This window comes from Typopeltis vanoorti, chromosome 7 (assembly GCF_054136105.1).
Source record: "Typopeltis vanoorti isolate ZY-2024b chromosome 7, IOZ_Tvanoo_1.0, whole genome shotgun sequence".
Lineage (NCBI taxonomy): Eukaryota > Metazoa > Arthropoda > Arachnida > Uropygi > Thelyphonidae > Typopeltis > Typopeltis vanoorti.
The window spans coordinates 153,491,741-153,504,427 of NC_143555.1; the positions used below are offsets into that span (position 1 = coordinate 153,491,741).

The window sequence follows — 12,687 nt, forward strand, 5'->3', positions numbered from 1 at the left end:
CATAAGTAATGTGCAATTAAAAACTCAAATTAAAAAAAATCTAATAATATAGTCTTCACATGCATTATACAAAATAGAATCCAAACTTTAATGAATGAATAAAACAATAGAAGAAGATCAAGCTGAGTTCAGACCTACGAGGTCTACTACTACTTCTCTTTTCTTCCATCCTCAAGATGGGCTCAATCCCACATAGATAAGAGCCGTCCACCATTATTCTCTATCCAAAGGAAGCGCTTTCATATAGCAACAGCTTTGAAAGTCCAATGCAGTTTTAAGGGCGTTATGCCATGTTAATCTTAGTCTTCTACCCTCCATAGTCTCCTCAAATACAAGGTGAAGAAGTTTCTCCAGTTCCATTTGCACAATCTGACCAAATTAGAAAAGTTCATGCTTTTTAACTATGTTAAGAATTGTTGAATTAGGGACATTCAAATCTTTCAGTACTTGTGCATTAGTCTTATGTTCTGTCTAATGAGTTCTGTTTATTTTCTTGAAGCATTTTATTTCAAAAGCTAGCAGTTTCCTCTGCTTTTTTTTAAGCTCCAAGTTTCTGTCCCCAGTAGAGAGTTGTTGATAGTATTATACTTTCATATAATTTTATTTTTAGAGTTGTAGGAATTTTGTTACTTTTCAAAGTTTTATTAAGTTTATTCATCATTGACCATGCTATGGAGAGCGTGTTTTATTGAAGTCGAGTACGCTCCTAGGGAGGGCTCCAGAAATCCACTTGCTTCAGGTGAATAAATGGAGATGAGTAGTGAGTGAATTTTCAGCTTCATTCTAAATGCATTCATTTTTTTTTTTCATAATTTACCCCCCCCCCCCCAAAAAAAAATATATGTCATTCAATGTTAAGTTATTTAATCACAGGTGGCTGCCAATGAATTCATTAGAGAAGTTTTTATTTCCAGGCAGTTGGAAACAAAATTTCTGAATCTGAAATCCATAATTCGAAAACCACCATCATAATTTACACTTTTTCCCCCTTAAAACATGTCATTCAATGTCAAGTTATTTGATCACAGGGCTGCCAATGAATTCATTAGAGAAGTCCTTATTTCCAGACAGTTGGAAACAAAACTTCTGAATCTGAAATCCGTAATTCGAAAACTACCATGTTCTCTTTTAAAGAATTTATGGAGACAATGCAGGTATTAGAATAATTACTTTACTTATCATTAAGAAAGTAACACTCGACATTTCGACCTCTGTATTGAGGTCATCATCAGGAAAACATACATATGTACAGTATACAAGCTACATGATACTACACTATACAAAAGCAAGATGAATCTAAAAGTTTGTTAATCATTTACCTTAGCCTGACCTGTGGTGGGGAAAAAAAAAAGAACTATATTAAACAATTTCTCAAGTCCTCTGGTATTAAGATTTTCTTCTGTCTGGGGTTGTTCTGGATGCTAATACAGGTTGAAGATGGATCCTCCAAATTCTTGGAATAATTAATACATCATTCATGTTTAGATTTGGATGATGTTTCAGCATTTCACAGGCTTCTTTAAATTTTTTTTTCAAACCAGGTTTTGGTGCCTTTCCAGTCAATTCTGTGACATGTTTGGAGTGTGGAGTGAGTGAATTTTATGAAGATAATTTTCCAGATAACTCTTTTAGAAAATCACCAAAACACTTGCATTTTTAGTTGCTGGTTTTCTCAAAAAGTCATAATATAAGCCAATCATCTTAACTTTCTCCTGCCTTTTATCTTCTTTAAGGTTCAGAACTTTATTTCTCTTTCCACACAAAAGACTGTTTTTTTTTCGTAGTAATTAAGAACTCAATCTGCCATATCTTCTTCCTCCAACAGTTGTTCTGTCATCATTGTCATAACATAGCTGATAACTTTTAAACATTTTTTTTTCTATATGAAATACTTCATAAATATCTGCTTTCAAGTTCCAAAAATCTCATTTCTCTCACAGCAATATATAGGATTCTTTTCACTCCATGTATGCCCCACTACTTGACACACATTTTAGTCATGAAGCTATAAAAAAGAGCTGCCATTACGTGAAAGTTATGCAGCTTTACTTGAAAACGTTAACTCTCACATACTTGAACGGTGCGAGAAAATATGTACGTAAGATTATTACACTTTTTTATAAAATCTTTATCAAGTAGCTTTATTTTTTATCCTCCTACATGTTTCGCCAATCTGTTTCTATTGGCATCCTCAGGGAATACAAATCAGTAAGCACAAAATGAAGGTTACAGACTAGGTTATAACCGATGGTTCTAAATCATACAAAAAATTGGTATTGTGCGTGACAATGTGCGTGTCTCGTTAACGTGATTTATTCGTGATGACTCATGACGTAATTGTTATGAAAGTTCATTTCTTTGATATTTAATGATCTGATAAAAGTTTTCCAAATTTCTGGTAAAATTAGACCTTGATTCTTGTTTAGGTTTTCAGTTTTACGGACGACTGTAGCTGCTTCTTTAAAGGTTCTTGAATGGTAGTTATCTTCTATGTATGGCATAAGGCTCTTATCCCACTCAATGTGATGGTTAGTAGAGGCAAAGTGGCATGAAAGGCCTGAAATGTCTTGTCTGTTATTTTTGACATATCCTATGTGTTCTTTCTTTCTCGTTTCGAAGCTTCTAGATGTCTGACCTACGTAACTAATACCACATGAGCAAGGAATATTATATACTCCAGAGTATTTGTAGAATGGGTGAGGATCTTTCGGTGATCTTAAAAATTTCCGAATAGTATTGATTGGTTTGAATGCCACTCTGATCTTGTATGGTTTTAAAAGGTTAGCTAATTTTTTGGAAAGGTTGTTGACAAAAGGAATTGTAATTGTACTGATGTATTGGACGTCATCACGTTGTCGATGTGGTATATCAGTAAATAGAATATTGTTATAGAGTCTTTTCGGGTAACCATTTAAAGAAAGTTCTCTGGATATTGTGGTTAATTCCGTTAGTAGGTCATCCTTGTCTGTCGTATACTGTATAGCTCTTTTCTTGTATGTAGATATGTAGATGACATCTTTATCATTTGGGATCATACAAAAGAAGAACTAATGAATTACCTCAACCAAATCAATAGTTTCCACAATACCATCAAATTCACATTAGAAATGGAAAAAGATAAAAAACTGCCATTCCTTGACATATTAATAAAGAAACAATCCAATAATAGTATCAACCTATCTGTATACAGAAAACCTACAAATACTGGACGTTACCTCCATTTCAACTCAGCTCATCACATAGCTCAGAAACTTAGCATTAACCATAGTCTCAAGAAAAGAGCTATACAGTATACGACAGACAAGGATGACCTACTAACGGAATTAACCACAATATCCAGAGAACTTTCTTTAAATGGTTACCCGAAAAGACTCTATAACAATATTCTATTTACTGATATACCACATCGACAACGTGATGACGTCCAATACATCAGTACAATTACAATTCCTTTTGTCAACAACCTTTCCAAAAAATTAGCTAACCTTTTAAAACCATACAAGATCAGAGTGGCATTCAAACCAATCAATACTATTCGGAAATTTTTAAGATCACCGAAAGATCCTCACCCATTCTACAAATACTCTGGAGTATATAATATTCCTTGCTCATGTGGTATTAGTTACGTAGGTCAGACATCTAGAAGCTTCGAAACGAGAAAGAAAGAACACATAGGATATGTCAGAAATAACAGACAAGACATTTCAGGCCTTTCATGCCACTTTGCCTCTACTAACCATCACATTGAGTGGGATAAGAGCCTTATGCCATACATAGAAGATAACTACCATTCAAGAACCTTTAAAGAAGCAGCTACAGTTGACCGTAAAACTGAAAACCTAAACAAGAATCAAGGTCTAATTTTACCAGAAATTTGGAAAACTTCTATCAGATCATTAAATATCAGAGAAATGAACTTTCATAACAATTACGTCATGAGTCATCACGAATAAATCACGTTAACGAGACACGCACAATACCAATTTTTTGTATGATTTAGAACCATCGGTTATAACCTAGTCTGTAACCTTCATTTTGTGCTTACTGATTTGTATTCCCTGAGGATGCCAATAGAAACAGATTGGCGAAACATGTAGGAGGATAAAAATAAAGCTACTTGATCAAGATTTTATAAAAAAGTGTAATAATCTTATGAATAATTGTCAAGAAAAAATTCAACATAAAATATGTACGTTTTTCATATTATATGAATTTAAATTAAATTGCAGTTATTTCCAATAAATAAATTTTTAATCAAATCAATGCATTCATTTAGTTCAATATTAAACTTAAATGTGTGCATGACATATGTAATAAACAATTATTCAAAAATAATAATTGTATTTTTCTCACAATATAATTTCCTTAACAAAATAAACCAGTCATTATAAACACAAAAATTAAAATTGGCATAATCTAAGCACTGTAATAGATCTATACATCCTATTCTTCCAACACCTTTACCCCTTAAGTAGGTGTGCAACTGTAATATAGTATATTGTCCTAAGTTTATTTTCATAACGACAACATTAATTAGTTTAGTGTAACCAAATGCATAAAAATTGTACATAACACAGATTCTTTTATAATACTGTTATTTAAAAAACACAAGTATACTGCAAAGACAAGTTAAAGACTTGTCTTGCAAGATAACTGTCACATGAGTGCATTGCAAAATGTGAGTCTGGCTCCACATCAAGTGCTACCTACTTTCTGGTTTTCTTAAATTTCATTAATTTGTCTTCTCTGTTAAAGCATTGTTATGAATCTGGCTCCCCTGTTAAAATGTTTATGAATATACAATATACATTGCATGTAATGTATATTGAGAACTAAGGAATGTATTACTTTATTTGTCAACATAATATATTTTTTCAACATCGCCTATAACAATATTGATATAAAATAGAATCGTCGTGCTAGTAACTTGACATAGGGAAACACATGCGACTTTCAAGTCTCAACAAAAGTCACAAAATCCAAACTGGACAGAAACGTGGGAAAAGACTGCAAACTGGAAAAGGTTAAGAAACTTTGGAAAAAGAAAAATGTGGTGAAATATGCTACATGGAACATTAGAAGCATAACACATAAAAAAGAAGAATTAGATAAAATCTTAAATGATGAAAATATAGAAATTGCAGTTCTTACAGAAAGAAACAACTAATTATCATATTATCATATATAGTGGAGTGGACAAACAAATATGTACAAAAGCTGTTATAATGATTTGGATCCATAAATCAATTAAAGCAAAAATAACTCAGTTATTTTTGCTTTAATTTAATCTAAGTTATACATACCGGAATGAAAGAATATTAGAAGTGCAATTAAAATTAAATAAAGAAAAATTAACAGTTGTTGGGGTGTATGCCCCTGACGAAGGAAAAGAAGAAGAAAATGATTACTTTTACAAACAGTTACAAGAAATATATGAAAAATTAAATAAAACAGACAATATAATTATAGCCAGAGATCTAAATGCCAGAATAGGAATGAAAAAAATTAATAATATAGCAAAATTTGGAGAACCAACAGTAAGCAAAAATGGAAAGTGACTCATAGATTATATAATATATAATTTAAAAAATAATGAGTAGATTCCACAAACATAAAAATATACATAACGTGCAAGAGGACAAAAATCAATAATCAACTACTTTATAGCAAATGAAAAAGCAGCAAACCTCCTTCCTAGATGTTAAAGTCAGAAGAGGGCTAGAAATCGACACAGTTCACTATTTAGCACAGGCAAAACTAAAGTTTCCACCAAACTGGTTACAATATATATATATATATATATATATATATATATATATATATATATATATATATATATATATATATATATATATATATAAAATAAACTAGAGAAACAAAATCTAATTACAAAGTAAGACTACCTAAATGATTCAAATATAAGAAATTTATACCAACAGAAGATTAATAACTACTTAGAAAAAATACAAGAAAATGAAGTCATCGAGAAAGCATGGAATAATATAAAAGAAACTATTACATCAGTAGCATATAAAAGTCTAGGAACACAAAAAAAATCATAAAAATAAAAAATTCCATATATGTGATAATGAAATAAAAACAATGATCGAAAATAAAAAGCTGGCCTTTAAAAGATGGTTAAGTAGCAAAAAAAAACAACAAGAAGATGAAATTGAATATAAAAAAAGACGAGCAATAGCCAAAAGAGAAATTTGTATTATATCTAGAAAATGACATATACAAAATAAGACCCAATGCGTATAAAATACTAAAAAATAGTGCATAAGAAACTGCAAATATAAATTGCAAAATAGATGTAAAAGAATTCTTGGATTACTTCACAGATCTCTGAAGTAATCCACTCTCATCAATCTTCCCAGATCTTTGGACAGATAATACTAACATCAAAAAAAAATTACATCAATAATTACAAAATACTTTAAATATAAAAACAATGAAAGAATTAAAGGACAACCTAAGTAAAATAAAAAATGGCAAATTAGCAGGTGAAGATGGGATAAACTCTGAACTGTATAAATTTGCTGGAAAAAAATTTCATCAGAGATTACTAAAATTTTTAAATAAAGTATATAAAAATGGACAAATACCAATAGAATGGAATACAAGTATAGTAATACCTATATTTAAAAAAGGGGATAAAACAAAACCTGATAATTAAGAGGTATTAGTTTATTGAATATATGCTACAAAATATATAGTAGAATACTTAATGAAAAATTGAAAATATACAGTGAAAAAATATTATTAGAACGTCAAAATGGATTTAGAAAAGGACGCTACAATGGATGCAGCTTTTTGTTTAAAACTACTTATAGAAAAAAAGAAGAGAATTTAATTTAGAAACTCATCTTTGGTTTATAGATTACAAAAAAGCATTTGACAAAGTAAAAAGATATATACTGTTACTGTTTGATATATTACAAAGAATAAATACACCTAATATTTTACTACATGCAATATTGAATACATACAATGATAATGAAATAAAAATAAAAATAAATTAAAAAATGTCTGAAAAACAATCTATAAACCAAGGGATGTCCTCAGTCTCCAACACTTTTCAAAAATTTATATTAATGAAATATTAATACAGTGGAACACCTAAACAATCCAGGTATAGAAATTTCCTGGAATAACAAAATGAATGTGTCATTATTTGCAGATGATCAGGTAATAATATCAGATGAGGAAGACAATTTACAAAGAGCAATATATAATTTAAATGTTATAGTAGAACAGTTTGGAATGAAAATATCCATATATAAAACTAAAATGGCATTTTGTGGACAAACTCCGGTTAGAAGTAAAATAGTTATTAATAATAAAATAATAGAACAGATAAATACTTTCAAAATAAAAATAAAGATCTGCTCAGAAGTTCTGTGAGTATCGAGACAAAGAAAAGAATGATAAGAACATTAGTGTGGTCAGTTTTCACATATGGAAGTGAGACCTGGACATTCAAGAAGAGAGTAAGACAACAGATAATGGCCTTTGAAATGTGGTGCTACAGGAGAGCTCTGAAAATCTCATGGACAGAACATGTGACAAATACAGATGTCCTACAGAAAATAAGAACACAGAGATCTTTATTACAGAAAATGACCCAGAGAAAGATGAGATTGGCAGGACAGAGGATACTAACAATTTTTAGAAGGAAAAATTATGGGAAAAGGATCAAGAGACAAAAAACGAAGGACATGGCTTGAAGATATAAGATCATGGACAGGATCACAGGGCTATGCAGAAACAAAAAGGAAAGCCATCAACAGAGAGAACTGGAAGGCCATGGTGTTGCACCCTCTCACTAAGGAAGGTACATGAAGAAGAAGAAATACTTTCAGTTATCTTGGATGTGAAATATCATATGAAGGAAAAAAGGACAAAATTAAAAACTTCAAAATTTTTTTTTCAGGGAGGGCACCTACTCTACAACTCTTTGCCTCCACCAACTACACTGAACTGCAACTACCATCATCATCTACTGCCCACCACTGGTATTTTCACAGTGAATCACAAACATCCATGCCCAAGGTGGGATTCAAACCAGCAGCCTTTAGGCTGGAGAGCGAATGCGCTAACCACTCAGCCAACCAGACCAGGAAAAAAAAATCATCGAGGGAGGGCACCTCCTCTCTATCTCCACCACTCCACCAACAGCAAATATCTTCATCATCTACACCAGGGGGTCAGCAACCTTTTCAGACTCACGGGCCACATTCAACTTTTCTTTTTAATAATTGGGCCGCCAGCGTATCACGAACAACGGATTCATTATGAATACTTTGCATCTTAAATATGTTTTGCTGAGCAGTCAAAGAAGCTTGTAATTTATTAATTTGATTTTTTCAAAGTTCACAGTTCAAATCCTTGTATTGGCTTTCATGTTCAATCTCGCAATGACATCTGATATTATATTCTTTCATAACATCAACACTTATGATTTCATAACAGCATCATTAAAACTTCTTCCTTCATCTGTAATTTTACATTTTCTTGAACACATTTTTGAAATTATTTTTAACAACTATATATTAAAATAACAGTTGATATTATTGAATTATCGAATTATATTAAAAGACGGACCAGGGAACACGACTGCAAAAGTGAGATAAAATCTTTGGATGAATTCGCATTTGTTATCCCCACTCATGATGACTCACATGGCTGATTCGTGCCAAGTTGCATGATGATATCATGAAGTATAGGTATAAAATTATTTTTAATTTATTATTCATATTATACAATGTATTATTTAAATAATTCAACATACAGGCCACATGCCATGTAAGTATGGTCAATCTTTTATGGGCCACCAAAAATGCACGTTTGGGCCGCATGCGGCCCATGGGCCAATCCCCGATCTACACCGTTGCCATCTACCACCGACCACCACCATTAGTATCTTTCACAGACAATCACAAACACCCGTGCCCACGGCAGGATTCGAACCCGCAGCCTTTTAGCTGGAGAGCAGATATGATAACCACTCGGCCAACCAGGCCGACGAACTATTTTCCCATGCTGGGAATCGAACAAGGGTCTCCTGGGTGAAAGCCAGGTATCCTAGCCACTAGACTACAAGGGATAACTAAATGAAATTTATGAGAAGAACTGCAAAATACACATTATTAGATCAAAAGAGGAACAAAGATATTTTAAAAGAGCTAAAAACAAAATCAACAGAAGAAAAACTAAACAATTATAAACAAAAATGGATAGACGTAAACCGAATGGCCAACGCCTGATATCCCAAACAAATAATAAAATATACAGCAATTGGAAAGAGAAGGCCAGGCACACCTCAAAAAAGGATATTAGATGGATAATGAGACCAGAACAGACTAATATGGTCTATATCTGTAATTAGTGTTTTTCTTGCTGTAGATTTATGTTGTATTTCTGGACCCCTGCTCCTAGGTAATTAAAACCATTCTTCTGGGTGTCTTCCAGTTTTATTATCTTTGTTTTACTTGAATTTATAATGATATTATAATTGCTGCAGGTTTCTTAATTTTGCAACCTGGTATCGGAATATGATTTGTTTTGTTATAATTACATCATCTGCACATATGATATCTGTGACTGGTCTTCCACTGACTTTTATTCCTTCTGTTAAGGTCTATTATAGACCATATTTTTACAGTTAATAGCCCAGCTGAAAGTACTGGGCATAACTGCAGTATACTTAACTATATACTGCAGTTTTACTGATTCAAACAAGCATTTGATTCCAATGACATTAACAAAATGATAAACATCTTAAAACTATGATGTTAGATTCAGAAATACAAATCATTGTCACAAATTATTATAATGATACCAAAGCAACTAAAATTTAATAAAATAAAAATAGACAAATTCAAAATAGTAAAAGGAGTTATGCAGGGTTGTTCCTAAAATTTATTTACCATCTATCTTGAAGATATATACAAAACCAGGTCTACAAATAGATGGCAGGAATATCAATCACATCAAATATGCAGATGACATTATTATTCTTGCAGAATCTAGATCACAATTGGAAAAAATATCAATAAACTTAGAAAATCATATAGTTGAAAGATAAAGCAATTTACATATCTTGGCAGTCTCATTACTCATAACCTGGACAACACAAAAATATTAAAATACAGACTTAACAAAGAATGGTCTAATATGAATAAATTAAACAAAATATGGAAAAATACCAGCATTTCAAAAAGTCTCAAGTAAAACTCTATAAAACCTCATTATACTTACAGCAATATATGGTGCTGAGATATGGAGACTCAATCAAAAAGAAATAGAGTAAATCAGAGCATTTGAAAAATAAATAAGACTCACTTGTCCGAACACAAAAGCATAGAATATCATAGATATAATTCTTAAACAGACAAATTCAAATTAAGATGGTTTGGACACCATTAGAGAATGTTCTCTTAGAGATTATCAAATATAGTCTTGAATGGAATCATTGTAGGAAGCTGATCAAACAGGCAAGCCAAAAAGAGCTTGGTTACAGTCTTTGAAGGAAAGGTTACAATTATTGAGTTTCAAAGAGATGACAGAAATTTCAGAGACAGAACCAGGTGTGATTTCTCATATGAATAAGAAAACACAAAGAAAAGGATAAAATAGTTATGGAATAATGACACACACCACAAGGAAAATATTTGTTTAATACATACAGAATTTTTGACTGTTTCATGGCCATTATCAATGAATACATATGAAAGGAGATAAAAAAAATTAAAATGACACTTGAAATCTAAGCATGTGTGACAATATATGATATTGACTGCAGGAAAATAACTCCATCTATAATTATTAGTAGTCAAAGAAATAAAATTTTAAATAATTATTAATTCAGCAGACACAAGAATAAGGAGTATTATTTAGGATCTTCTTCTTTTCAGCCATTTTCTGTCCACTGCTGGATGAAGGCCTCCTCCAGTTTTTTTCACCTTTCTCTGTTCTTAGCAATGGCTGACCAATTTTTCCCAACAAAATTTGACAGTTCATCACTCTACCTTCTTTTAGGACATCCTTGGCCTCGTTTCCCTTCTTCTGGAATCAGTTCGTTAGTATGGTGGTCCATTGCTCATCTTCTCTTCTGGATAGATGCCTGGCCTATTTCCATTTTAGTCGCTTATGGTGAAGAATGATGTCAGTGATGTGAGTCTGGCTTCTTATCAAGGTGTTTTGCTTCTTATCTTTTAATGTGATGCCTAGCATCAACCTCTCCATTGTTCTTTCAGTTGTTGTTAGTTTATTTGCCATTGCTTTTGTTAGCGACCAAGTTACACAGCCATATGTGATGACTAGAAGTATACACTGGTTAAATGTCTTCCTTTTTAAACAGAGTGGAGCATCATTGTTTTTAAAAATGCTTTTCAATTTTCTGAATGCATGCCAGGCAAGTTGAACTCTATTTATTTCCTTTTGGAATCCACAGTTTAGATCAATGAGATGACCTAAGTGATTGTCTGTGGAAATACTAGTGGTGGTGGGCGACAGTAGATGGCGCAGGTGTAGTTGCAGTCAGTTGGTGGATTGTGAGTGGGAAGCAGAGTTGTAGAGTATATGCCCTCTCTCGATGAGTCTTTGGACTCCATGGAGGTGACAAATAATAATAATAAAATAATATATATGAAGAGATTCTTTCCAAGAAATTGTTTTCTATTATTATGTTTTTTGGTGTTACAAAATGATTAAACATGATTTTAGTTTTTTCTCTGTTTATTTTTAGAACTTTTCTGCTTTCATGATACAGGTCTTCTATCATTATATTAAGGTCTTCTGGAGTGTTTGCAAAAATTATGATATCATCTGCATATCTTAGGTGTGTTAAGTTTCCATTATTAATTTTTATACCAAGGTTTGTCCAGTTTATATTATTAAATATTTCTTGAAGGACTGCTGTAAAGATTTTGGGTGATAGTCTCCTTATCAGGCACCTTTTTTTTTTTTTTAATCAATCAACAAAATATCAATTAAAAAATGTGTCCGACAATTATTTAGGATGACTTCCTAAATAATTTCTAATAGTTAGACCATGGAACCACTTAAATGACATATTTTACTGAGGTAATTGATACTTCAGTGCAGACAAGGAGGGTTTTTATCCTGAAATCCAGCAACTCAAAACATTGTTGGTACATCATAGTAAGACCAAGAAGAGTGGGTTCAAGGATATTTAGAATGTTGTTGATTTGTAACGCTGCAGAAAGATAAATTTTTTTTCAAATTTTTGTTAATAATACTGAACTAGTTTATTGTATTTATTTGTTTTATAAGTGTGCAAGATAGACTGAGTTATTCAGACTTAAATAAAACATGTTTCAGAAGGATGAAGAGATCCACCATTGATCTTATAACAACTTATCCACCATTGATCTTATAACAACCCCTTACCAACTTGTAGGTCTCTATCATATCTCCCCTCTTCCTTCTCTCCACCAGATTGAGAAGATGTAATTTGCAGAGTCTGGTGGAGAGAAGGAAGAGGAGAGATATGATAGAGACCTACAAGTTGGTAAGGGGTTATTATAAGATCAATGGTGGATAAGTTCTACAGAGAATAGTGGGAGATCAGGGGAGAACCAGAGGTCATCCCTGGAAACTGTATAAAGAGGGTGTGAGTAGGGGAGTGAGAGGCAAGTTTTTTTTCATGCAGAGTTGTGA

General features: G+C 32.1%; 1 protein-coding gene across 2 annotated transcripts in view; it reads right to left on the reverse strand.

Annotated features, from left to right (window-relative positions):
* The window catches only part of LOC150105223 (uncharacterized), a 281,122-nt gene that overhangs the window by 224,010 nt on the left and 44,425 nt on the right, over nucleotides 1-12,687 (reverse strand). The window lies entirely within an intron of this gene.